Below are 25,918 nucleotides of genomic sequence, written 5' to 3' on the forward strand. Positions count from 1 at the left end.
GTGTAAACACCAGGTATAGACACCAGGTGTAGACACTGGGTATGGACACCGGGTGTAAACACCAGGTATAGACACCAGGTGTAGACACTGGGTATGGACACCGAGTATAAACACCAGGTATAGACACCAGTGTAGACACTGGGTATGGACACCGGGTATAAACACCAGGTATAGACACCAGGTATAGACACTGGGTATGGACACCGGGTGTAAATGCCAGGTATAGACACCAGGTGTAGATACGGAGTGTGAGGCCACACAAAGCAACGTGTGCTGAGGAAGAGCTACCCCGAGCATCAGGGTTTAGTTTTTGTTTGTTTGTTTGTTTTTACAGCAGAGAATGAGCTAGAGAATCTTAAAGATAAACGCCAAAGCCCTACCATGTATCAGAGACAGTGCTGGGAGGATGGCCAGCTCCCATACATGAAGAAATAGATCAAGCCCCAAGAGAACCGTCACCATCCATTACTCAGAAAGTCTCCTTTGTTCCGTGCTATGGCCTAGAGGTTTGTGTTCCTCAGAACTCTTGTGTGTTAAACCCTAAACATGGATGTGATGGAGTCAGGAAGTAGAGCTCTGGGGCGGGGGTTAGCTCTCTGCTGTCATGAGGGGGGATCAGTGTCCCCATAAAAGAGATTCTGAAGACTGTGTAGAAATAAAGCCAGACGGTGCCTGTCATGAACCAGGAAGTCGGCCCTTCCTAGGCCCCAGCTCTGATGGTGAATTGATCGTGGACTTCCCAGCCTCCAGAAGTCTAAAAGGGATTTGTCTGCTGTTTATTGCTCACTCAGACTGGAACTTCACAATAACGACCAAAGAGACAAGGACGGCTCATTCCCAGGAATTGTGTCATTTACCTCTGAAGTATCTCAAACCATCTCTTTAAAGACAGTTTATTCATATTAGGGTCTAACAGAATCCAAACACTGCATTCAATTGTTCTGCTTATAATCTAGCAAGACATCCTTTCTTTTTCCTCTTTTTTTATCTGAAAGAAACTGGGCTAGTTCTCCTACAGAACAGGTGGCTTTGAGTGTCCAAGACTAAAAGAGTTGAGGCTTGGGGTGCCGTCCTGGAAGACAGCTGGGCTTCACAGAGTATCTTGGAATGAAAACCTATTTCCTGTGGCCCTCTGTCATTGAAACCCTCACTTTATCCCCCAGAATTTAATCAGAAAATTCCTATGAGTGATACAGACTGCAGACATTTAGGGAAATCAAGTCTCACATCGTAGTGAGAGTGTGTTAACCAATCTATATACTGTGGCATTTTCCATGCCTGGTACATAACTCTTCAGCGCCAGGAGTTGGGAAGGAAAGATGGATGTGAGGTGAACAAGCAACGACAAACCAGACTCTAGGAAGACAGACTGGCATCCCAAAAGACCATTTTGAACTCCTGTTTGTCTCACTGTCCTCTAGCGACCTGCAGGGTTAGCTGGCACTCAGAGATCCCAATACCACCTGACCCAGGACTAGAAGTCACTAAGAGCTAAGGCTGTGGACATAGGCATCAGAGAACAGCAGTGGCGTGCCTGGGTCTAAGGCAACCTTCGGGGCTTAAACATGGTGGCTGTTCCAAATTCTACAAGTCTCTCTGTGGCCTGCCCAAACCTGGGACCATACAGGGGAAAAGTCCTTCAAGTTTTTGGCTAAGTGACATTTGCATAGGAAACAGCCACTAAACTTTATACTTCCCTACCCCTGTGGTGCTAGGAACGAAACACAGCCAGGCCAGCTCTCTATGCCGGATCTCATCCTCAGCCTTAACCTACCATTCTGAGGATGACTTTCATAGGAATGTGGCCAAGCTAATAGCCAGTCACCCCCTCTTATCATAGGGAATATGTTCTAAGACCCTCCCCCCAATCTTAGAACACCCAAAACTTCAAATAGTAGCAGACCCTATAGTGTGAGGCCTTTTAGTATTGTTTATGATGCAGTGTGGTCGTGATGTTTGTAGTTTGAGGTGTCATAGCAAAATCATCATGGATTTCTTTTATCTTCTTTAAATTTCACAGTGAGAAGACTCTCTGTACCACAGACCTCAGCAACTTCATTCCGTGTATTTTTTAAGTCAATAACTTTCCATATTTTGCATAAAGGATTCACTTTATGACTTTTCTTTGGCCTATCTGGACTGCCAGAATCACCATGCTTGATCCTTGGGGTCACTGTTTAGAAAAGGATTACTTGAACATTAGTCCTGATACCAAGAGGGTTCCAAGTCACTTGTGGGCGGGTGGCATATGAGGCAGACGCATTAGATAAGGAGATTCTGCACACTCGCGACATGATAGAGCTGGATTGCACAAGATTTCCTCATGCTAGCCAGAATAGTGTGTAATTCAAAACGTACAAATGCTTTGTTTCTGGAACTTTCCATCAGACATGTAGGAGTCATGGTTAACCAAGGATAACTGAAACCACGGGAGGCAAAACTGCAGGTGCCGGAGCAGATCACAGGTATGCAGTTGTGGTCAGTCCAAGGCCCCTTCCGTTCAAATTCATGCTTCCTTTGCCCTGAGGGCTAGCAATGACGTGGGACAAATGGATGCGGTCAGGAGCCCCGCGGCTGTCTTGGTGAAGATATGTCACTTTGAGAATAAGCTCCTCTTCTCAGCAGGAATGTGGCCTGCATCCTGTGACAAGAGAATGCAGCCAAGCAAGTGTATAGACACTTGAGCCTTCTTCCTACTCAACTGGGAACAAGAACTCTGGGGTGTTTTTCTCACAGGCAGTAGAAACATCCCTCTCATTCTACTTCCCCAACATGGTTTGGGATTTCTGCTCACCATGGAGTATGTGAAAATACCTATAATATGGGGGCTGGAGAGGCAGCACTGCAGTACGGAGCACTTGGTTTTACAGGGGACCCTGGTTCAATTTCCGGCACCCACAAGGTGGGCTTATGATCATGTATGACTCCAGTTCCTGGGGATCATGTGTCCTCTTCTGACCTCTCTGGGCACCAGATATGCATGTGGTGCACAGACATACATGCAGGCAAAACACTCATACATGTCAAATAAATCATTCAAAAAAGATAACAAAAATAACAGTATTGACAGGCATTTTTTTTGACAGGCATTTTTTTTATATTTATTTATTATGCATACAATGTTCTGCCTGCATGTATCCCTGCAGGTCAGAAGAGGTCAACAAATCTCTTTACAGATGGTTTTGAGTCACCATGTGGATGCTGAGAATTGAACTCAGGACCTCTAGAAGAACAGCCAGTACTCTGAACCTCTGAGCCATCTCTCCAGCCCTTGACAGGCATTTTTTAGATTGTGTTTGGTATGTGCCATGCACTGGTAAGTTCTTACCCTTAAATTCACATAGCAGGCATGCTAGGGCTAACTTACCAGGCCTGGAAGGATCAAAAAGGAAAACAAAATGGTTCAATGACAAAAGTTAACATTATTAATATAAATTATCCCTGATAGTTTTCAAGATCCCACAAAATCACATTTTATAGAAAATCCTCAATGTCCACTTTCATAGAAACAGGAGTTTCACTAAACACCAACATTACATAATTCAGGGCTGGGAGATCACTCCTCAAGTGGGTGAAGGCTGGTGGCCTGAGTTTGGTCCTTTTACATGGTGTAAAGAACAGATCCAGCTCCCAAAAGTTGTCCTCACACACACACAGGTGGGGAGTGAGGAGAGAGAGAGAGAGAATAAGAAATAAAGACTATTACACACTTCAAAGGCTTTGAGCCTCTCTCATCAAGAAGAATCTATTTCTTACACCGAGAATTGGGTATTAACTACCTCTGTGACTTGCTTTGGAAAGCGACCAACTGCCAGTGCTGAGCTCAGAACTCAAGAATACCAGAATCGCTCTTAGAATCTAACCCTGTTGTCATGGCGCTGGACTAAAGAAGAGAGGCCATGTGGACGGAGGCCTCAGACGAGAACCGCTGAGGCCCCAGACGTGTGTGGCCAGGAGAGAAGAGCCCAAGCACAGGTCAGTCAGATCCACGATTAACTGAACAAACTGTTGTTTTTAGTTATTTGATTTGGGGGAGGTTTGTTATGAAGCAAAAATAGATGCAGAAGGAGAAGGCAAAACTAGACTTTTTTTTTTTTTGAGGCATGGTCCTGTTGTGTAGCTCAGGCTAACCACAAACTAGGAATGCCCCTGTCTTAGTCTAAGTTCTAGGGTCACAGGCATGCACCACCATACCTCACTAAAACTTTGTTTCTATCATGCTATACACATGTGCACACACCTGCGACAGCGTATGTACGCCAGAGGTCAATATTGGCGTGGGTGTCAGGTTTCTTTCCACGGTTGCTTTCCACCTTTGTTTTTGAAACAGGGACTCACACTGAAACTGCAGCTCATGGATTTGGCTAGGCTGCCTGACCAATGTGCTTTAGAGATCGGCATACCCCTCTCCCCCACTGCCCCACCCCCACTCTGGGTGTGTAAAAGTACACCTCCAAGCCTGACTTTTTATGTGGGTGCTGGAGATCCACACTCGGGTCCTCATGCTTACATGACACGTTCACCTAGACTCCGAAGCTGTATATTTTTTTTCTCCGACCGGTCTCACTATGTAATTTTGGTTGTTCTAGCACTTACTATGTAGACCAGGCTGGCCTCCAACTCACAGAGATCCACCTGCCTCTGCCTCCCAAGTGCTGAGATTAAAGACATATACCACCACTACTCTCGCTTAAAGTTGCATCTTTTAAAAAATACTGAATATTGAGTTTTTTAAAAAAAATATTTATTTATTTATTATGTATACAATATTCTGTCTGTGCATATGCCTGAAGGCCAGAAGAGGGCACCAGACCCCATTACAGATGGTTGTGAGCCACCATGTGGTTGCTGGGAATTGAACTCAGGACCTTTGGAAGAGCAGGCAATGCTCTTAACCTCTGAGCCATCTCTCCAGCCCTTAAAGTTGTATTTTTAAATGCGTTGGCCTCTTTTATTTTTTCCCCCAGAAACTCCATCTGTCATTTTATTTTTTAAACACAGGGCCTTCCACACGCTAGGCAGACACTCTACTATTGAGTTATATCCCCAACCCTAAGGCCCTTTTCTGCACACCGATAGTCACCTCTGACTCTGCATGCTGGACAGGATTTAAGGAGTGCCATTTTAGACAAATAGATTTCCTCTTTTAATAAATACATTTTTTATTCTGAGAGAAAATCATGATGTGTAAAAACTTAATATAAATAAATAAATAAATAACACAAGCAGTCCATAAGCGGTGTTCACATTTATAGTTTTTTCTTTTAGACTATTTTCTACTATGTACTATTAGATATAATATATAAATGTACAAGTATCCCACTTTTCCCCCTCATATGATTCTTGCTTATATATTCTTAGTTATCAAAATTATCAAAAGCATAACTTCTTATTTTGTTTTTTTTAAAAGTGTAACTTCTAAGAGGTATAACCGTCCATCATAAAATTATATCATTACCAGACTGCCTTTCACTGGTAAACATTCACGCAGTTCCAGTTTTTTGCTGTCACAAGTAGCAAAGACTTGAGTACCTAATTATCTTTGCTCGTATCCCTAAGTAGAAACTTTACTAAGGAAGAGAGACTTTACTAAGTACAGAGACTTTACTAAGGAAGAGAGACTTACTGGGTTAAGCAAAGTAAATATTTAGTTCTTTGTGGCATATAAAAACCACAAATGGGGGCTGGAGAGATGGCTCAGTGGTTAAGAGCATTGCCTGCTCTTCCAAAGGTCCTGAGTTCAATTCCCAGCAACCACATGGTGGCTCACAACCATCTGTAATGAAGTCTTGTGCCCTCTTCTGGCCTGCAGACATACACGCAGACAGAATATTGTACACATAATAAATAAATATTAAAAAAAACCACAAATGGGGTTGGAGAGATGGCTCAGTGGTTAAGAGCACTGGCTGCTCTTCCAGAGGACCTGAGTTCGATTCCCAGCACCCACATGGCAGCATGCAAGTCTCTGTAGTTCCAGTTTCAGGGAATCTGACCCCCTCACACAGACCTGTAGGCAGGCAAAACACCAATGCATATAAAGTATAAATAAATAAATCATTTAAAAAATGTAATCCAACCATCTAGGAAGAATGGCTATACAAAGTATTTATTTATACACTTGACATCGAAGCCAATCAGGACACAGTTTCTGTTTGACTGGGATGACGTTAGAAGTGAGCAGTTGCTGGGTAGTCTGTGAGACTCGGAAGCCATGAAGGTGTGAGTCTGGGAAACCCATTCCTTCCAGGGTCTGCAGCTCACAGCTCATGGCTGGATTGCTTTAAAAACCCCTCTGGATCTTCAGCTGCGTTCTTTAAATGGTAGAGCCAGTGAGCAGACCTCAAGCGCCGCTCAGGAGTTCTTTGCTCTCTGCCTGTTTTCCCAGCCCCTTCTCACAGGGGCTCCTTCTCCCTCCAGCCGGGAGACCTGCCAGGCACTGAGGAACCGATGTTCCCAAGGCCAGTACATCTGATTTTTGCTCTTGGCTGGAATTCAGAGCAGGGAAGAGTAAACTCCAACTGGGCCAAGGTGAGTCTGTCTGGAGGCCGCCCTTGGGCTGAGTGGATAAGGTGTGAGAAGCTGAGCCAAGTATGATGGCGAGGGACTTTGTGAACGTGATGAACAGCAAAACTCTGAGGTGAAAGGCAGACTCAGGAGATCTCAGACCGGGCCTGAGGGAGGCCAGTCTCTTCCAGGGCCAACGAATGGCACAGACCTAAACCTCCACAGTGTACGTTTAGATAAAAGACAAAGTTAGAATCCACTGGGGCATTTGCTATGTGCCAGGAACCTTTTTCATATTTTCACTTTTCAGAATGAACAAGCCCCGGGAAACAAGGTTTTGCTTAAGGTTACAAAGCTATTTAATTAAAGTTGGGACTGAAATGGAGTGCTTTTCGGTTTCTGGGAACTGAGACAGATTCATCCGGTAGATCGCCAGCCTTGGACTCTCGCCAAACACTTTGTCTCCTGTGAATTCCTAGAACTTGGGCCTGGTTACTCATCTCTCCGGTTTCAGCTTCTTCTGTGAAGCCAGCCCGCGGCCCACCTTGCAGGATCCGGTCAGAGAGCTAACAAAGGGACTAACTAGTGTCCTCCCCGGCCTCCAGGAGGACCTGACCATAGCCAGTTGGGACATGCACCATATTTGCTTCTGTCTCCTCTTCTGAGAGCCTTGAGAAGGAAACCCATCCAGGCCCCCATCTCAAGGGTGTCTGGAATGAATCCCCTCTCACCCTAACCATGCCCACCATGACTGGTGAGCTCTGCCTTGATGCACTGGCTGCCTGATGCGCCCGCCACAGAATGACCTCTGGAAGCAACCTGCTGGGAACACTAGCAAGAAAGCTCCATGCTCAACTTTTTTCTGGAACCTTGATAAACCCAGTCCTCAGCTAGAGGAAAGTGAGGGGATGGTGGCTTAGACCTGGCTTAGGCCTGGCAGAGCAGTAACTATACAATGTGTCCAATATCCGGGTGCCAGCTTACCCTGCCTTATGGAAAACTATCCAGGGAGCAGCAAGGCCCTTCTTGGCTCACCTTGCTGACCCTCAGGCCCTTTCAGGCCCACCCCAGGTTCCTCTCAGGGACTGACTGAGCACACCTTCTGAAATCACTCCAGTCTGGTGTTTCCTTTAAAGGCTGTGGACTGAACACAGCCACCTCAGATGGGGCCATGGAGGACTAGCCAAGCCAACCAAAGCGGCTTCCCAGCCTGCCTGGGAAACATGTCATTTTCTATTTGCAGCATCACGGATGTTGACTTTTGATCTCTTTTCTTTCTCCCTCGGGGCCTCAAATCAGTGGTGACGGCGATTTCATTTCTTTTTTACTTTTCCCTATAAAGAGAAAATGTCAGGAGGAAAGAAGGTTTTGAAAAAAAAAAAAAACGGGAAGAGTTTCAGACCTGAAAGAAGGCACTCACTCGGCAGTGAGAGCCTGTGGCAATCATGTGATCACACAGTGGCTAGGTTAGGCAGTTTCTGAGGTAACACTTCTTAACCTTTAGGGTGTTTGTAAATCACTCAGGGTGCTCTTTTAAAAAAAATTGACCAATTTATTATAAAACACACACACACACATACATATGTATGGACTAATTGTATCTAGAACTTTGTAATAAATTATATATATATATGAGCTTAAGAAAATTATTATCAAATCCATTTCATGTTCTGCAGTTTCTTTTGTAAATTATTTTTTATTTAAATTTGACACTTTTGCACATGCATACAATAACTGTGAACATTTCTACCCTCTTGTCCCCCATTCCCTCCTACTCTCTGAGCTCCCTTCCTGATTTGTCTCTTCTGAATTTCTTGTCTTTGTTCAGGTCTTGTGCAAGTAGCCACAGTGTCTGTGTGTTTGCAATCACATTAGCCATTGTGCCCCGAAGACAGCATGCCATCGAACCCCGCTCCATCCTCCAGTGGTTACAATCGCCCCAACCTGTTTTCTGTCTTCCTGTCACCCAGGGATCTTGTGGTCACGCAACTCAGACTCGGTATCTAATGAGTCCCAGCACGAGGGCCACACGGCTCCTCTGGGTCACACTTGGAGGAGGGGGTGTTCCTTGTCTTGGCCTCACCTGGTCTTAGAGCAGTGGGGTGTCCCTACCCCATCACACAGCTGGGTATTTACAGGTGAGGCGCTGGCCACATAATCAACAGACACTGTAATCTCATTAAAGCTCACACTTAGATTTGTATCCCTCCTGTTCCATTCAAACAGAGATTTTCTGATGCATATGCACTGGATAACAGCGCCTTCAAGTGATGAGCTCTTTCTGAACCCTTGGGTGATTTCTTTAATTACAATTTTTGAGATCATAATATAGTTATTCTCCATCTATAGAATGTTACTTGTACATTTTCAAGGCTATTTAGTCTTTAATGACCAGTTGGTGTGTTCTTCCCTGGGGAACACTATTTCTCTATTTCTTCAGCTTTCAGTACTCCTAGTTGTCTGTAGATCTTTGTCTGAAGTTGAGGCCTCATGGCCTTCCCCCTTCCACACTGGCATATCTATTAAGTCTGGCTCAACCGTGGGAAATGAAGGCTGGTACTGGATACCTAGCCAGCTACCTGGGGCTAGTGGAGTCATGTTGGAAAAGAACCAACAACCACCATTTACTAAACCAGTGTAATTCCTGACTACACTCTAAATATTTATCCTCATACCCCCAGATAAGTGTAGTTCTCAACCCGCATCAAAGAAACGTCTCTTTTCAACAGTCAGAGACCAGTACAGAAAATCCTAGCTCATCAAAACAGAGTTGTGAGCCGGGCGGTGGTGGCGCATGCCTTTAATCCCAGCACTCGGGAGGCAGAGGCAGGCTGATCTCTGGGAGTTCGAGGCCAGCCTGGTCTACAAGAGCTAGTTCCGGGACAGGCACCAAAGCTACAGAGAAACCCTGTCTCGAAAAACCAAAAAAAAAACAAAACAACAACAACAACAACAACAACAACAACAAAAAACCAGAGTTGTGGAGCCCAGACCCAATCCATACATCTACAAAACATTCCTGTACCTAAGGCTCAGGGAACGTTGTAGAAAAGATTGTACAAGCCAGAGGATCAGGGACTTTGCTGTGAGATTCTATCTTCTAGAAACATCAGAGAAGTTACACACCCATGAACTCTCCCCAATATGGCTGCCGAAGCATGCGCAAACAAAAATGACACCAACAGACGTTACCTGGGTGACTTCTAGGAATGATGAGGCATGCTAGACCTGCTCTGCCAGGAGTCCCTACATAAAAACCACAGGCTCCAGTGAGTTTCATCTGTCCCTCCCCCATCCCTGCATTTGGAGCCGTCTTCAGCTCCCAGCTCCTGGCCAGTGTTCCTGGCACCTCCCTCATCATCTGAAGTCCTAGCCCATGCAGACTCGCCTGCCCTCAAGGACCTTGCGTTTGTTCTGTTTCTTGTTGCTTTGACAAAATGCCAGACAAAAGCAACTTAAGGAAGAGGTTTTTTTTTTTTTTTTTTTTGGTTTTTTGAGACAGGGTTTCTCTGTGGTTTTGGAGCCTGTCCTGGAACTAGCTCTATAGACCAGGCTGGTCTCGAACTCACAGAGATCCGCCTGCCTCTGCCTCCCGAGTGCTGGGATTAAAGGCGTGCGCCACCACCGCCCGGCTAGGTTTTTTTTTTTTTTTGGCTCCAACTTGAAGCATAGTGAAGGAAGTTTGAGAGAGCTGGTCACATGGTATCCACAGTCAGGAAGCAGAAACAAAAGAACGCTGGTGCTTAGCCGAGTTTTTCCATTTCATCTCATCAGCCCCATAGAACATTTAGGGCTCAGCGTCCCACCTCCATTAATTTAACCTCGAATGCCTCCACCAATACCGCCGCACACACAGACACGCCCAGAAATTTGAGTCTTAGGTGGTCTAGATACTACAAGTTGACAGTCGAGATTAGCCATTATTGATGTAGGTGTGGTTCTGAGCCTTTTGTGCTCACAAACCCCGAATATCAACAAATGTTACCCAGGCTTCTCCTAGGTCTCCGCTCTGTGACACTCCGAACAGGCAGGTGTCTGTGGGCAGGACTGACACACCCCGTGGGAGTGGCTGAGAGCCGCTGGCAAACACTTGATTGGAAGATGGAAATCTGCTATTCCCAAAGAGACACCAGAGTGAGGGAATTCAGGAAGAAATATGTTTCTTTTTCATTTTTAAAAGCTTATTGTTTGAGAACGTCACACAGTATATATTTCTAAGATTTATTTATTATGCAGACAGTGTTCTGTCTGCATGGATGCCTGCAGGCCAGAATTGGGTACCAGATCTCAATATGGAGGTTGTGAGCCTCCATGTGGTTGCTGGGAATTAAACTCAGGACCTCTAGAGGAGCAGCCAGTCCTCTCAACCTCTGAGCCATCTCTCCAGCCCCACACAATATATTTCAACACATTCTTTCCCATCCTCCAACATATTCAGAGAAAATATCTCAAAAAATGCAAAATCAGGCAGTCCTCAACCTAAATTCACCCACGGAAGAGTAAACAGCATGGATTGGAAAGAAAACAGCATGTGCTTTGGGTCCCTTGACGTCACATCCGGACCCTGCAGGTGTGGTGTGTGGCCACAACAGAGAGCCTACCTAAGGATGCAAGAGGAGGTGGGGCCTGAGTATAGGGACAATGGATAACTCTGGTCAACCTTAAGGAATCCCCAGTGCCCCTGACTTGCCTTTAATTACCTTCCAATTCTGAGGATGTTTGAAACATTTGGGCAGAATTCAGCCCTCAGGCCAATAAAGTGTGAGCGGCCACAACCTCAGAAAACCCTGAATATCAGCCAGTGTTAGTGGGCCTTCTCCTCGGTCTCTGCTCTGTGATGCTCCAAATATGCCTCCTCTTCATTCCTCACATCCACAAAAGGTTAATAGGATTATATCCATTTTGCAATTTTGAAAATAGAAACTGAGAGATTAGTTCAATACAACACAGAAACATGGGTTTGGAAATGGGGTCTCCTGGCGTTTCGTCTGGAGCTCCTAGCGTGATTTGTATTCTGTTCAGATACAGAGAGCTGGCGCAACGGTGCTCAGATTGCTATTATTCAAGAAGCAAAGTGATCTTCAAAGGGATTTGGGGACTAGAATGCTGTTTGAGTAATGCCCAGGCATTACCAGCAGGGGGCAGGAGCCTGCCACTCCAGAGGTTTTCATCCTTTAAAACCCTGGGTTGGAGTAGGGGTGGGGGCGCTGAGACCTTTCTTGCCCCTTAAACGTGGAAGAAGCCAAGGTGAGATGCAGGATCCCTTGGTGGGAGGATGTGCCTCCAAGGCATAGAGGCCACGCAAGACCCTCCAACACTCCTGGAATTTGAACAGAAACAAGGCAGCCCTTCAGGCTCCACCTGTCCTTTGCTAACCGGGGACCATTTCCCTCTACACAGGCTTCTGTATCCAGGAAGAGGGCATCACCCCTTCTGCCTGCGGGAGTATGGGAGCACTCAGAGGAAAATCCCTTTGCAGACGTGTGCATGCTGGTCCTTCGAGGTGAGTTCACGGGCATTTAGTAGGCAGCATCTCTCACTAGGGCGCGAGCTGGTTCACACAGGCATGGATGGTATCGAGGCCAGGGGAGTGGGAAAAGAAAGAAGGAACTGTCACTGTCTGTTTGGGTCACCTGGGTGTCAGCACAGCATCCCAGTGCAGTCTGCTTCAGATGGGTCGCCTGTCCCCTGGGGTCCTATTTGAATCTTGCGGAGAGCAACTGGCAGACCTGGGGTTTGGAGACATGTTTAGCTACATTAGCCCTCTGCAGAGTCCTCTACAGCCAAAACGGCTTAGAGCAGCAAGGCCTGCTGTGAGGTTGAGCGCGAGAACCCAGAAACCCCTTAAGCTGTCATTCCCAGCCAATACTCATCTCAGAGTCCAGGGTTTTCCAAGTTGGCCGGAGGACACAGCTTACTGTTGTTCCCTAGGCCCATAGGCCTGCGAAGCAGGTAAAGAGAGAGGCACGGCCTGAATTCTGGTCTAATAAGACACCAGATACGCATGTGCTACCCAATGGAGCAAAACTCTGTCTCTGGTCTTAGGGCCCTAAAGCCTCACTAATTTGCTCTGGCATGGGTTTCAACACAGGTCTCCCACCTCTTCCCAATGCACTCTAAAATCTCCATCATCAGTTTCATTGTCATTATCAAGATATTCAAAGGTCTTATTTTGTTTTTTGTTTTTTTTTTTTACTCCCTCCCTCACCTCCTTTTAAAAAAATATAAGCCACACACTGTACCTTAGGCTAACCTTGAACCTATGGCAATCTTTTTTCCCCAGCCTTCCAAGCCCTGGGGTGACAGGCATGAGCCACCATGGTCTGGCCTAATTTGTCTTTGCAACTGCCCCGTATATTTTAGCCCAGTGATTCTCAACCTCCCTGATGCTATGGCCTTTAATACAGTTCCTCATGTTGTGGTGACGCACAACTATAAGATTATGTTCATTGCTACTTCAGAACTGTAATTTTGCTACTGTTAAGAATCATAATGTAAATACCTGATATGCAGGAAAACTGATATGCTACCCCCAAAGGGGGTCACAGCCCACAGGTTGAGAACCGCTGATTTAGCATCACGTCCTTGGGTTCTTCTGTGTTGTATAGAATAGGCTGCTTTCCTAAGCAAATAATGTTCCGGTGGACGGATACTGTGCAGCAATTTCATTTATCTGTTCATTGCTTGGTGGCTACTGAGGTTGTTTACACTTCTTGGTCACAGTGACCAGAGCTGCCATGAGCTTTGGTGTGTGATCATCTCAGTTCTTTTGTCTGAACTCCCAGATGTGGAACTGCTGGCTCAGTGGTAGTTCTATTCCTAATTATTTTGAGAATCATCCATACTGTTTTCCATAGCAATCACATCATTTTGTTATCCCAGCAACCCAGACGAAGGTCCCTGTCTTTCAGCATCCTTGCCAGCATTGACTATTTCCTGGATACACACATACACACAAACACACAAACACACGCGAGAGAGAGAAAGGACATTGTAGTTGTGATCTGCACTTGTCTGAAAATGACTGATGTTGGACATGTTTTCATGTGTGTATTAGTCATGTGTGTGTGTGCATGCTTGAAAGTTTATGTGTGTTCATGTGTGTAGATATGTGTTCATGTATGTGTGTGAGTGTGGAGGCCAGAGGTCAACCTTGGATGCCATTGTTCAAGAGCCACACACTTTGTATTTAGAGATCAGAGCTCTTCATGGGCTTGGGGCTTGCTGGCTCCGCGAGGCTGGCTGGCCAGCGAACTCCACGAACCCTCGTCTCTATTTCCCCAGCACTGAGGTTACAAACACACCACCATGTCTGGTTTTACAAGAGTTCAGAGGATGGAACTTGGGTCTTCATGGTAGCATAGCAAACACTTTATGCTCACATCTCTATGTCATAATTTTATTAGTGTATATTATAGAAAATAATGCATTTATTATGATGTTTACATGTATGTATGTAGTAATCTTTGACCATATTTCCCTCATTACCCTCTCCTGTCCCTCTTTCTCCTCCTGTGGATCCCTTCCTCTTTTCAAACTTCTTTTACTTACGTGTCTTATCTTCTTTTCTAGACTCATAAACAAGAGATTACACGGTATTTGTCTTTCGGAGTCTGGTTTATTTTGCTTAACATAATCATATCTAGATCTTCCTATCTTGCTGCAAACTGCATCATTTTTTTCTTTTGGTTGAAAAAACATAACATCTCTAAGTTTAAAATTTTCTTATTTTTTGTGTCAGGTTATTGATCTTTTTTTTTAAAGATTTATTTATTTATTATGTATACAACATTCTGCCTTGATGTATGCCCGCACGCCAGAGGAGGGCGCCAGATCTCAGTACAGATGGTTGTGAGCCACCATGTGGTTGCTGGGAATTGAACTCATGACCTCTGGAAGAGCAGCCAGTGCTCTTAACCTCTGAGCCATCTCTCCAGCCCCAGGTTATTAATCTTTAATTATTGAGTTATAGGAGTTCTTATTCAACGTATAGACCTCACGGATCTAATAGTATAAAATTAATTTGTAGATGTCATCTACCGTCCCATATTTTCCTTTTATTCTTCAGATTATATTCTTTTGTAGACAAAAAGTTTTTAGTTGGATGAACTCTCAATTGTAAGAGTTTTGCTTTTTTGTTTGTTTGTTTGTTTTCACCTGTTCTTTTGGTGTCACATCCAAGAACTAGCCAAAGTCAACATTAAGTTTTATTTTATTATTATTATTATTATTATTATTTTGCATGTGGTATAAGGTATTGGCTCATCTCCATCAACTGCCCCAACACAGTTTCTTTAAGACTACCCCATATGTTGGTCTTTATGTTAATGCCACACTGTTTTGATTGCTGTAGGTTTGTAGTATCTTTTGAATTTAGGAAGTGTGTATCCTCTGTGTTTTCTCTTCTCATCAGATTGTTATTCGGGCCATGTCATAGTCCAGATTAATTTTGCCATGAATAGAAGACTATGTCTAGGCAAAATCCTGTTGGGATTTTGTTAAGGGTTACATTGACTATGTAAATCCCTTTCAGCAGTATGGGTATCTTACATTTGAACATTCAACATGAACATGTCGCATCTTTTGATTTTAAATTTTTTATTTTAGCAACTTTTTCTTTTTTTAGTTTTTGTGAATGTAACTTATACCACCACAGTTAATTATCTTAGAAATATCTAATTCTGGGCTGGAGAGATGGCTCAGTGGTTAAGAGCACCGCCTGCTCTTCCAAAGGTCCTGAGTTCAATTCCCGGCAACCACATGGTGGCTCACAACCATCTGTAATGAGATCTGTGCCCTCTTCTGGCTTGCAAGCAGAGTACTGAGAATATTGTATACATAATAAATAAATAAATCTTAAAATAATACGAAATATCTAAAAAAAAAGAAATATCTAATTCTAAATGGAGTTGATATTTTAATTTCCTTTTCAGATTTCTCATTATTAGTTTATAGAAATACTTCTCTGGTCATTTGGTTTTTTTCTTATAATGGAACCCCTAATTCATTTTTAAGATTTAATCACATTGGTATTGTTACTTTTGACCACGTCGTTGTATGTCACTGTGGTCCTTTGTTCATCTTTGTCTTGTTTCAGTGACCTTCTCCCTTAGCAATGTAGCCCTAGGTGTCTTCCAGCAAGGGACAGCACACTTTAATCCAGAATTTTGTTATGGCCTGGCCTGTACTCAGGGGTAGGGATCCTAGGTGCTGGGGTCTGGGGTACACACAGCTGCCCGATGACAGACCTCCAGGAAGGACTGAAGCACAGCAACATCGGCTGTCACTGCCACCAGCGTGACTCTCTGGACTTCCATCTCTCCAGACAATGGCTAACCTTTTAGCTTCTCCGCTTTCCGGGTTCGCTGGCTGAGTGGGTGTTGAGAGGCCGCCTATCATGTTTTGATTGCTCATGTCGTTGGGCGTCTTACACATTTGACAACATTTGAGTCTCCTCCTGCGCTTATTCAGTCAGTTTACCAAGAGTATCTAACATCTCCTCTCTTTTCTATTAGCAAGAGATAAAGATATGGCTGAGGTATGCTGCCCTTCTGGTTGCAGACACATCCGTCCAAACTATCATTCCGCTGTATGTAAACGGCACTGAAATAAGTATGCACTGTTGATATAATCAGCTTCATCAGGTTCCTGCCATATGGCTGTGCTTTCCCACCCCAGAGCCACAAAGACATCCCATGCTTCCAGACTGAGCTTACGTGTCACGGGGGACCAGGAGGTCCTTCACTTTTCAGCATAAAATGGAACCAGCTCCATCCCGTTCCTGATCTTCAAACTCATATGTTCTTTACTGTTTTGGGTGCCGCCTCCATCGTCAATGTCAAGGGTCTCTACGTAACAATGACTCTGGCCTGAGCATCTTCTTTTTGTTTCACACTAATTGCTCATTCCTTATGAGCACTAACATTGAATACTTTACAGTCCCATGGCCTTTTCATATACATTATAAAATATGTTTCTTTAGTTCCTAAAATTATTTGATAGAATTTTAGTTATAAATTAACTTGGAGAAAATTCATATATAAAAAATGTTAAATCACTGGGACTGGAGAGATGGCTAGTGGTTAAGACCCCTTGAAGCTCTTCCAGAGGACCTGGGTTCAGGACACAGCAGCCATATCAAACGACTCACAGCTGCCTGGAACTCCATGTCAAAGTAGCCAACATCTTTTCGTCTCCTCAGGCACCCACACTCATGGCACACACATACATACACACATAAATATAAGTAAAAAATAAGTTGTGAAAATAGCTAAATTATCCCATCAATGAACCTAGTGTCTTATTTTTCTTCTGCCCTTCTTTTGAGACAGTTTAATAATTTTCTCCTTAAAGGGGCAACACTTGAAAGAATGATCCCAGATGCCGCAGGGTTTGTTTTTGTTTTGCAATTACTATTCTGAAAATATCATTATATTCTTAAATGTTCTATATTTTAATATATCTTCTACTGCTGGCATTAGGGAGTGACATTCATCTTCATAATTTAATTGGTATCCAGAAAACTTCTGAACTTTGATTAGATCTAAAATATGTTGATTGAGTTTTGATTGTGCCTGATCAGCTTTTCCTCCTTCCTCCCTATAGCTCCTGCTTGTTATTATTGTTACTATTACTGTTGTTGTTGGTGGTGGTTTGGTTTTATTGCTTTGGTTTGAACCATGACAATCATAATAGGGACCTTTGATTTCTGGCATAAGCCTGGAATTTCTCAATGTCCTCCACTGGGCATAGACATTCAATCATAGCCCCATCCATTTGAGAAAATAGAAATAGAGGTCTGTGATAGTTCCTGGAAAATTAAAGTTTCTTAAACTTAAAGTTTGAAAAAAAACAGTCCACTAATGGTGAAAATCATGTTTCTTTCTCACATTAAACTTCCCTTTATTTATTTATTTACTTATTTATTGGTTTTTCAAGATGAGGTCTCTTTGAGTAGCTCTGGCTATCCTGGAACTCGCTCTGTAGACCAGGCTGGCCTTGAGGTCATGGAGATCCACCCGCCTCTGCCTCTTGAGTACTGGGATTAAAGGCATGTGACACCACTGCCCAGCAAACTTTTTTTTTAAAGATTATTTTTAAAAATAATCTTTAATCATTTATAGCTTTTAGATGGTTTATTGCTTTTTCTTTTGTGTGTATGAGTGTTTTGCCTACATTTGTATCAGTGCACATGTGTGTTCAGTGCCCTCAGAGACCAGAGGAGGGCAGTGGGTCTCCTGGGACTGGAGTGACTGGAGGCTGTGAGGGGCCGTGAGGGGCCGTGAGGGGCCGTGAGGGGCCGTGAGGGGCCGTGAGGGGTCGTGTGGGGCCGTGAGGGACTGTGAGGGTGCTGAGAACCACATCAGTGTCCTCCCCAAGAGCAGGAAGTGCTCTCAACCTCTGAGCCATCTCTCCAGCTCCAGTAACTATTTTATTTATGTTATTTATTTCTATTTTCTTTCATTTTTATTAGCATTTATTTATGTATATCTGTTGAGACAGGCTACACTATGTAGCTCTGGCTGGCCAGGAAATCGTTACATAGACCAGGCAGGCCTCTAACTCAGAGCTCACCCTGCCTCTGCCTTCTGAGTGCTGGGATAAAGGCTTGTGCCACCAAGCCTTTAATAAATGTATGAGCATTTATTAATCATACAAAAATGACATTTCGGGCATGTATATGATGCACTTTGATCATCTTCAGTCACCTAATAGCACATCCTGCTTCCGCCCACTGTTCCTTCCTCTACCTCCCAAGCCCTGATACCTCCACATATCATTGCTACCGGACTCTTATATACAGTCAGCCAGTGTTTTATGTAGAAACATGAAGTATTCTGACAGTTTTCTGTCTCTACTCTCCTTGTCCGGCTTTGTAATAAAGGTTGGTCTTACAGCGGAGAATCTCAGCTCTGTTTTCTGGAACAGCTTGGGTTGTCTAAGGATTATCTCTACCTTCAACAAGAGCAGAACTTATCTGTGCCTGAGTCCAGAGCTTTCCAGGAAGGGGAAGTTTTTTGATCAGTCCCTTATTGGATGCTTGAAAAATTGCTAAATCTTTTTTTGTTTATTTGTTTGTTTTCACTTTTTTTGTTTCAAGACAGGGTTTTGCTGTGGCTTTGGAGCCTGACCTGGAAGTAGCTCTTGTAGACCAGGCTGGCATCACACTCACAGAGAATCACCTGCCTCTGTCCCCTAACTGCACCATGGCCCGGCACTAATCCCTTTAATTCCAATTTTAGAATTTTACAGTTTTCCAAAAAAAAAAAAAAAACAGGAAACTGTCTCAACATTAATAAGCTTTCAAAGTTTAATTTTCATAATATTATTAGCCTAAAACTTTTGTGGTATTTAGTATATGGCTCTAACTTCTCTCTTCAATCTCTCCAGCAATCTTATCAGGCATTTGTGAACATACATATGTATTTTAAAGTTGATTATTAGTATGTGTGTGCATGTATGATTATGGTGTGCCGTGGTGTTTGCGTAGAGGTCAAAGGATGCCTTTAAAAGTTGCTTCTCTCCTTACACCTTATGTGGGTGCTGGGGATCATACCCAGGTCATCAGGCTTGCAAGTGCTTTTGCCAACTGAACCAGCTTGCCAGCCCCGTATGATTTGTATATTTTAAAAATCCAGCACGTCCAATGTCTTGTTGCTATCCCTGACTTCTCTAAGTGTGTGTGCTCGTTCGTGAACGCGTGCGTGCGTGCGTGTGTGTGTGTGTGTGTGTGTGTGTGTAAACAAGGTTTCACAGTAACAACTAGCCTGTCACTCTGTGTGTGTGTGTGTGTGCGTGTGTGTAAACAAGGTTTCATGGTAACAACTACTAGCCTGTCACTCTGTGTGTGTGCGTGTGCGTGTGTGTAAACAAGGTTTCATGGTAACAACTACTAGCCTGTCACTCTGTGTGTGTGTGTGTGTGCGTGTGTGTAAACAAGGTTTCATGGTAACAACTACTAGCCTGTCACTGTGTGTGTGTGTGTGTGTGTGTGTGTGTGTGTGTGTGAACAAAGTTTCACGGTAACAACAACTAGCCTGTCACTCTCTGTGTGTGCGTGTGTGTGCGCGCATGTGTGTAAACAAGGTTTCATGGTAACAACAACTAGCCTGTCACCTCTAGCTCAGGATGCCTTTGAACTCTTGCCGACCCTCCTGCTTTAGCCTCCCAACCACTTGGGTTACAGGTATGAGCTGTGATGCCTAGCTTATGCATACATTTCTTTAGACTTATTCTGTTTTTTGTTTGTTGTTTGTTTTGTTATTTTTTTTTGTTTGTCAGATTATGTTATTGAACATTTAGCTACGGGAATGTTTCCAGAAAAAATTTAAGATAAAGTCATCTAAAATCTTTAATACTTGATAATATTTTTTTTAACTTTTATTTAAGTGTCAGTTTGTCTGGATATAAAATCATAGGCATGAAATCCTCTTCCGCGAACAGCTTGAATATTACTTAATTGCTGTATTCAGTTGTATCGTCAAGTTTCATAGTGTTCCTGCTGTTTTTCATCTTAGTTTATCCAGTTTCTATCAATGTTTTGAGAATTCTCTTTGTCATTTATGTTCTTAAACACCGCTACTGAGATCTGGGTTTCTTTTATATCCAAGTTATTTAACACTAGGAATCCATTCAATCTGATATTTCATTCTAAGAAATGCTTAGTCATTATGACTTCAAACATATTTTCATTTGTTATTTGTTTTGTCTTTCTGGCTCCAAAGCCTGTGCTCCTAGCCCCTGCAGCCGGCTGAAAAGAGCAATTCAATCCCTCTTGCCTTTATCTGTGTAGGTTTTGCTGCCCTCCAACACGCTATGAAAGGCAGAAAGAAATAGATCCTACTTCATCTCTGCGCACGGTGCAGCCCTGTCTTCTGTGTGAGTGAATGCGTCAATGAATGAGCCAGGAGATTAGAGGGGTGGAGGGCTAGAGCGAGAGGTGCTGGGAGTGCACAGCAGGAGCCGAGTCACGACTGGAGTGTGCCCACACCCAGGGCATGACCTCTGTCAAGGTGGCAGTCCCTTCAGCAGGCCCCTCCCTGTGGCAGGGAGCATCTGGGCTAACCAGCTCAGCCCAGCCCAGCCTTGAGCTAATGACCTCCACCAGCTCCAGACTTGGCCCTGCTTTCTGACGTTTCATCCTGACACTCTGCCTTGACTTCTTGGCTTCTTCTTGGACCCTGTTTTCTCTTCTGTGACTGAAGAGAAAATTTGTACTGCCTTGTATAGCTTCTGGGGGTAAGAGGAAGCAAACGAGACCTTCCTGTGGTCTGTACACACGCATGCGCGCGTGCACACATACACGCCCAGGGAAATCTACACATACTGTGGAACCCTTGCTTTGATCCTGTTTTACTAGAGGGAACGAGATCTCCCACGGGTCTGCAGCCATTGGGATTGCTGGCAACTTTCTAGGGACTTTGGGAAGGTGGAGAAGTGACTCCACGGCAGTGATCCCATCCACATTTTGGCCCTCCTTCCCTGTACTCTTATCCATAATTTCCCAATCAGTCTCTCCTTTACACTCACCGCATCACCACCGGCCATCCCGTGTGTGTATGCCCGGCACCTTGAGTCTTCCCTTCCTCCTTGGTCAGCAGAACTTGATAGGACATCAGTATAACCTGGCTCTTTAGGCCTACGTAGAGGAATTCAAACTAAGGTTGTCCTTGGTGACATGGCCTTACTCTTGTGTGTGTGTGTGTGTGCGCGCGCACACGCATCTGTCTGTCTGTCTGGGTATCTATGCATGTGTGTTAAATAGGGACATCTAAAGTCTTAACTAATAGGGCAACAGTTGTGGGAACTATCAGCTCCCCTGGCTGCCTGGTAGGGCCCACAAGTAGATACTGCAGACTCCTCTGGAAGCTTTCTTAGGAGTAACAAAGGCCCATACTTTGCCCTGATAAGTCTGTTTCTCCAGGACCCCAGTCACCAGCCCTTGAGAAACAAGCCCTTCCGCTTCAACTTCACTGAAGAGTTTTCCCCAGCACCTTCTGAACTCTTGTTGAGCCACGCTACTTCATCTTCCATTTATTTGTTCGACTAAGCCTGGCGATCTCTCAAGATTCCAAACTTCTTAGTGTTCTTTCAGAAAGACTCTCCTTCCTCAGATATTTATCCTCGGGGCTATCAGGCATGAAGTAGGAAATCGGATTGGTGTATCTTGAGTGGTATTCAACCCTGAGTTCATTGAATCTGAAATTCAAAGCCATGGTCAAAACTAAACCAGCACCGCTGGGGTCAGCAATGATTACATCAACTGTATGGGCAGAGGCCTCCTGTCCAATGAGAAGACGTAGTGCCAACACCCTGTACTTGCTGCTAAGATTGCTCAGTTATGACTTTACTTGATTTAAACGTTCAAATTAATCTTATCTGGAGCATGGTTTAGATACCCTGTCTCGGTAATGACAATGAGAGGCAACACATCAATGGCACCTGTACCCGCCAGTCACCGTCCCAAGGGCTTGACCCACCTTAACTCTTATTTCCTACAGTGACGAGGATAAGATAATTAATATTTTCAACATGACATTGCAGAGGGGAAAGAGACACAAAGAGGCTCTATATTTTGCCTGAGATCTGATTTGGTAGATGATAGAGCTAGAGTCAGACTACCCCTGACTGTGTGAGATAGGATACATACTGTATTCTAAAGCTTGAAAGCACGGCTGCAATCCCTTCTGTGTAATCCCGCTTTCACCCCTCCTCACCAAAGGCTGCCAAAGCGCTTGTCCTTCCTCCACCCTGTCAGTACCGCGTGCATCAAGGAGAGCTGGATGCAGGTGGAAACTCTTGAAAGACAGGGATGGTACCACAAGGAACGATAACAAAGCAACAAGAAGAAATTGGACATAATGCTTGAGCCAAAGAAGGGTTGAAGAGAGGGGAAAAGGAGGAAGTTAAGAGTCTTACATAAGCCTGGGAAACCATGGTGTGCCGCGCCTTATACAAATAATTAAAAAGGAGATTTGAAAATAAAGAAATGTCATTTCTTCCCAAATTAATCTATAGAATGTCGGTTAGTGTTAATAGTTTTTTTTCTGGGGGGGAAGGTTGTTTTGTTTTGTTTGGAACTAGATAATATCATTATGAAATTCCCTTTGAAAAGAAAAGGGCCAAGAATAACCGAGAAGCAATTTTGAAAAGACACGAGCTTGAAGAACTGGCCATGCCAGATGTCAACATTTAGTCTCAAAATATTTAGCAAGAAGACAATGCAGTTGGGCACAGGATAGACTAATGGAGGAGGGCAGAAAACCCAGCCATGGCTCATCCATGCTCCGAAACAATCCAGGGCAGAGGTGAAGCTATTAACCCAGGTGGGAAAGGGGTTCTGCTGACCAATGAGTGCTAAAAAGAGCTCCCACCAATGTAGAAAACATCAAAGTGGATTTCTATGTTAGGTCAATTTCAGGAAGATTAAAAAACGAAGAAGAAGGAGGAGGAGGAGGAAGAGGAGGAGGAGGAGGAGGAGGAGGAGGAGGAGGAGGAGGAGGAGGAGGAGGAGGAAAGAAAGAAAAAAGGGAAAAAACACAAACTTTAAAAGACAACATGAAAATTTAAAAAGCCATGATCTTAAGATAAAGAAAAGAAAAATTTCACTAAATAAAAAATTAGAAGCAAAAAGTTCATAAATTTAGTTGCATTGACATCTATCCAACAAAGTTCATTGTAACACATCGAAAAACAAACCATATTATCTGAGAAAAGAAGTTTGTAATTAATATAATATGTAAATAAAATTCACAAACTAATAAGATGACATATGGAAGAGGCATGGACAAAGAATATAGGAGACTCTTAGACGAACTCCGGAAAGCCAATGACTATAAAAAGAAGCATACTCTCACTATTAGAGAAATACAATGCAAAACAACAGAGTGTTACCATTCCACCCACCCGATTGGCAAAAATGTGCAGCTCGTGCCAAGTATTAGGAAAGAGCAGTTAAATCTCAGAGTCTCATGCATGGCTGGTGGTGCTGCCAGCGGATCCAAGCCCTCTGGAGAGCAGTCTGGCAAGCAGGCATGAAGATGAAAGTGGTCATGTCTCGAAGTCCCACTGGCGGCAGGCAGTCAGGCAGACATGTATGAAGATGTTTACTGCCCCGGCTGGAAACAACTGACATATCCCTCAACAAGAGAACAGATAAGCAGATTGCATTGTAGTTATACAATGGAAGACAGCGGGATGTGTCATCAGAGATCAAGATCTCACAATTATAATGCCAAGGCAGAAACGCATTGCAGAAGGTTCTAATTTTCTCTCTCTCTCTCTCTCTCTCTCTCTCTCTCTCTCTCTCTCTCTGCTTATGTTCTGTGTAATATAAAGGGTTGTAATACTTCATTGGTAAAGTTTCAAAACCCCGCCTAAATAAAACTTTACAGTGTTTGTGAATACACACTGGTGCAATAAAAAGTTTTCTTTAAAAAACAAGGGAGCGGACGGTTAAGATGGAAATCAAAACAAGTTCGGGAAATGAAGGCAGGAACTAGGATAAAGTGTTTGGAGAGGAACTTAATTATGCCTCTTTTTTAAAAATATTTATTTATTTATTTATTATGTATACAATATTCTGTCTGTGTGTATGTCTGTAGGCCAGAAGAGGGCACCAGACCTCATTACAGATGGTTGTGAGCCACTATATGGTTGCCGGGAATTGAACTCAGGACCTTTGGAAGAGCAGGCAATGCTCTTAACCACTGAGCCATCTCTCCAGCCCCCTTAATTATGCCACTTATATTTACTTCCTTTCTTCTGTGTTTTTAAGAATACATTTATTTATTTATCTATCTCTCCTTTCTTTTGTGTTATTTAGAATACATTGATTTATTTATTTCTCTATCCTTTCTTTTGTGCTTTTTAGACTACATTAATTTATCTATCTATTTATTTTGGAGGTTGTGTCTCGCTGTGTATCCTGTGTTGGCCTGGTCCTTGCCCTGCAGTTCAAGCTGGCCTTGAACTTGCAGAAAGTAGCCTTTCTGTGTCTGACTCCTTAGTACCAGGATGACAGAGGTGCACTACACTGCAAGGCTTCTGCTATTTGCTTTCTTTGGAATAAAGAGATATAAAGTAAAAAGGGCAATGTGTTCATATTTGCCAGTGCTCATGTGGCCATCATAAGTGCTGCCCACTAAGTAATTGTTGGCTGACTGCTTTCCAGGCAGGTGATTGTATTTCCTATCCACTCTGAAGTTAGAAGTGACCTGGAGACTTCCTCTACCCAATAAAAAAAAGAGTGTGGCTTACGTTTATGACCTCATAAGCCAGTGAGCAAAAAGCTTTGGCCAACATGGCAGCCCGGACACAAAGCTTTATCCTCCCTGGCCTCAGAGGAAGCATGACACATTCAGGCCACTGGAGGAGAACACAAGGAAATGTGAGAAAGGAACCTCTGTGGGCTTGGGCCAGAGATTGGGGGTGGCGGTGTTTCTTGTTACTGCAGCATAGCTGAGCCATCCTGTAGTCACCACAAGCAACCTAGTTCGAAAGTTTAGCCCTGCTCCAGCCTGTGTAGCTCAGGCTGGCCTCAAGCGTGCAGCAACCAATCTGCTTCAGACTCCCAAGTGCTAGGGTCATGGTGAGTGTTACCATGTCACAGTTTCTTTGCTTATTTGTTTCTTTCTTTCTTTGTTTCTTTTTTCTTTCTTTCTTTTTTTTTTTTTTTTTTTTTTGATTTTCAAGACAGGGTTTCTCCGTAGCTTTTGGTTCCTGTCCTGGAGCTAGCTCTTGTAGACCAGGCTGGCCTCGAACTCACAGAAATCCGCCTGCCTCCGCCTCCCGTGTGCTGGGATTAAAGGTGTAAAGGCGTACGCCACCACCACCCAGCATCACCATGTCACAGTTTCTAATTTGAAATAAAAGGACTTGAACAAGTAGGTTAGTGTGTTAATATCTTCCTTCAGCAAGAATTATGCTGATTGCAACTGTGACGGACTCTGTGTGGCTTTTGAAAATGTCTTTCTACTCTCTGTTTTCTGTCCTTTGATGTATCTGACTAACAACTGGCCCTCATCCTCACTGGCTGCCAAAGTATTTGCCCGATTGTAGTTCACTTCTGAGAGAAATGTCAAGAAAATGGTCTCTCACCTCCTAGTCTAAGGTTCCTTTTCAAGGTGGCCCTCGAGTCCACCAGAGAATAAAAGCCCTAACTAGGGGTAATGGACGGGCAAAGCGGAGCAGGAAAGGAAACTGGCACCCTTGTCTAGTTGTGTTCCATAGGTGCTGTGCAGAGAAACCCAAGCGTTGCCTGGAAGTGGCTGTGACATGTGATGCCTTTGAGAAGTTCTGTGGAAAGAATGACATCATCACCAAGCCCTCTCCCCCACCTTTTTTTCCAGTGGGAGTGAGAAATAAATAGACGGACACATTTTCCAGTCAGGGAGCGATTCCGCGGAGCAAG

General features: G+C 43.9%; 1 long non-coding RNA gene across 2 annotated transcripts; it reads left to right on the forward strand.

The window, feature by feature from the left end:
• Positions 1–447: 447 nt before the first annotated feature.
• LOC142839424 (uncharacterized) lies at positions 448–24,542 on the forward strand. 2 transcript variants are annotated; one of them, XR_012908741.1, is made up of 3 exons: positions 448–506; positions 11,908–12,010; positions 24,414–24,542. It is a non-coding gene; the product is annotated as an uncharacterized LOC142839424 (long non-coding RNA). The 2 variants fall into 2 exon arrangements; XR_012908742.1 differs by lacking the exon at positions 24,414–24,542 and adding an exon at positions 16,186–16,197.
• The last annotated feature ends 1,376 nt before the right edge of the window (positions 24,543–25,918 follow it).

Source organism: Microtus pennsylvanicus, chromosome 21, assembly GCF_037038515.1.
Source record: "Microtus pennsylvanicus isolate mMicPen1 chromosome 21, mMicPen1.hap1, whole genome shotgun sequence".
NCBI lineage: Eukaryota > Metazoa > Chordata > Mammalia > Rodentia > Cricetidae > Microtus > Microtus pennsylvanicus.